Genomic DNA, 2,815 nt, shown 5'->3' with positions numbered 1-2,815 from the left:
GGGTCGGGGAGAGGTACCAGAGTCGATGCTTCGGGATCAATGGGCGTCCCAGGTAAGGTTGGGAAGCCAATGAAGATCAGATCGCCCCGAGCGTCGGCGACGTACTCTAAGTTACCAAACCTGATCTGGTGCTCATGGACGAATCTGTCGACTTGGTCGAGATGACCGGTCGAGTCGGCGTGCAAAACGATGCTGCCGAACACAAAAAAGTTGTCCGGGGACGAAGATGTCCCCGGTATTGATGCCATCTCCAATGATCAGGCGAGCCATCGATCCTTCGGCGGTCCAACAACGGAACTCTCAATGAAAGCACCAATGTCGGTGTCAAAACCGGCGGATCTCGGGTAGGGGGTCCCGAGCTGTGGATCTTGTATTAATGGGGAGCGACGAAGGACACGATGTTTACCTTGGTTCGGACCCTCTCTAAGAGGTAAGACCCTACATCCTGCTTGATTATATTGAAGCTTGTATGAGGATTACAGAGTCGATCTACCACGAGATCAGATAAACTAAACCCTAGGCCAGTAGGATGATGGTTGTTGTTCTAGCCTCTACGGACTAAACCCCTTGGTTTATATAGACACCAGGGGTACTAGGGTTACACATAGTCGGTTACTAGAAAGGAATAAACAAGCCGAATCTTCTTATCTTGACTTGGAGGACACACCAAGGAACCAAAAAGCTTCCTGTCCAGATAGGGGGTCTCCTCATAGTTCGGCCTCCTAGTATTGGCAACGCGGCCCTATAGTCCAGCCCACAAGGGATAGGCCGGCAGGCCAAGGACCCCCTAATCTAGGACTCCCTCACCTGGTTTCATCATCGGCCTGGATCGAGGTGGAGGAGGTGGAAGGCGAGGCGGAGGAGGTTGGGGCTGGATTGGGGTGCGGTGCCAGAGAGGAGAATTAGCGGAGGAGGTCGCGACGCGGCGTTGACGGAAGGAGATGGTGTGGCGCCTGCGGGAGGAGCGCGGTGCCCATCAGTCCGCTCCATCGATGTCAATGGCTCCACGTCCGCTCCTATCACCCAAATCGGGAGGAGAGATGTGGCCGATGTTGCTGAGCTGCACGTCGATGGCTGTTCGGCGAAGAGATCCAGGGCGAGGAGAGGACGACGAGGGTGTGAGTTGCACGTTAGAAGGATAAGATTTCCCCCTTCCGACAATTCAGTCCACACCCCCAGCCACAGCAGGACCCACCCATCGACAAGACCAAGTCAAAATAGACAAATTGACTCCTCAATTGATTCTCAGCGCTCTCACACCTAGGGAGGGGTTCGACTCAGGTGCAGGGGTCACCACAGGGATTAATATGCAGGGCCAATAATCAAATGACATGTGCCCTGGTGGGCCAGCTAAAGAGGCCTTTATTTTCTTAGTTTTGTTTTCTATACTGATTTTCATGATTCCTCATCTTCTCCGATCTTTCTTCTATCTAGACTAGAGGCCTGTGAAATCAACGCCACAATTCTAGGACTATTGTTGGGATTGTTTTCTGATCTTTCACAAAGAGTAGCTCACACCACTAACGCCGCTGCCCCCGACCACGCCAATGAAGCTCTTGCACTGGTCGCCGAGCCGCCGAGCATCATGAAGTCAGACAAGATAGAGGATGTGCTGCTCCACCGCTCCAACCCTCCTCTGTGCACGACGACTGGCAATTTAACACTGCAAGTGCAGCCATCTCCGCTACCGAAGGAACCATGGACTAATCTCCGTATGCCTGTCAGCTTCGAGCCGTCGTCCTCTGAGGCCCCGCCATGGCCGCCTACAACAATGACACCACCCACTCAGCCTGATGGTGCCTGCTATGTGCCTCACGCCGTCACGCGAGATGCACATAATTTCCTGGTCAAGCCTAGAAGAAAGAACGAAGATGGGGAATCAGGGAAATTGGTAGAGAAAGCAAAGATGTAAAAAAAACCTTTAGTTGGTCCCACTAGGACACATGTCGCTTCATTATTGGCCCTGCATATTAATCCTTGTGGTGACCACTGCAGCTGAGCCGAATCCTCTAGGGAGCTTATAGTTATTTAATAGATGACACCCAATTCTCTCATTTCTTATTTAATTAATAATTGATCGATCAGCCTTAGTCTCTAGCGGTCCTAGGTACACTTCTTTCTCGTAGTGTATATTCTAAAGAGAGCTGCTAGACGTACGACAATTTCTGTACTATTTTGGTATGGCAGTGCATGGCGGCGGTCCGATCAATTCGACGGAGGATTATGATCGCGTCGGATGGAAATTGTACACATATTCATCGGACGCAGATCAATTCCGTATTTTAAACCCCAGCTAATAGGCCATTGCGGTCGCGGAGCCGAGCCCTAGGCACCAACTCCAACTCCCCTCAGGGCATCTCCACTAGGCCCCCCAACAGCCTCCCAGGAGGCCTTTTTCATCGCCGGCGCGTGTTTTTTCTCCCGGTCATGCCCCCAGAAGCTCAAAAAGCGCCGGATTTCGTCAAAGTTACGGCCGGCAGTCCCGACCCAAACCCACAAAGCTGGGGTGCAGCTGAGGGCGCCGGCGATTTATTTCGCATGCATCGGCCCACTTGCCAGCCCCTCTCTCTCCCCTCTCCTCTCCTTTCTCTATTTTCTTTCTCCTCTCTCCTCGCATGCATCGGCCCACCACCTACCACACACAGCCGGAGCGGGGAGGGGCTCGCGTGGCCGTCCGTGGCGGGCCTCGCGCTCGCGCGGCTGTGGCGGAGCACGGCCGGGGCGGAGCATGGCCGGAGGAGGAGGAGCGGGACGACGGCTTCCTGAAGGTGCTGCGAGCGCTGCGCGACGCCGCGCGGACTGTCAAGGCCGCGCA

The sequence above is a fragment of the Triticum dicoccoides genome, chromosome 4B, assembly GCF_002162155.2.
Source record: "Triticum dicoccoides isolate Atlit2015 ecotype Zavitan chromosome 4B, WEW_v2.0, whole genome shotgun sequence".
NCBI lineage: Eukaryota > Viridiplantae > Streptophyta > Magnoliopsida > Poales > Poaceae > Triticum > Triticum dicoccoides.
This window is presented reverse-complemented; position numbering follows the sequence as displayed.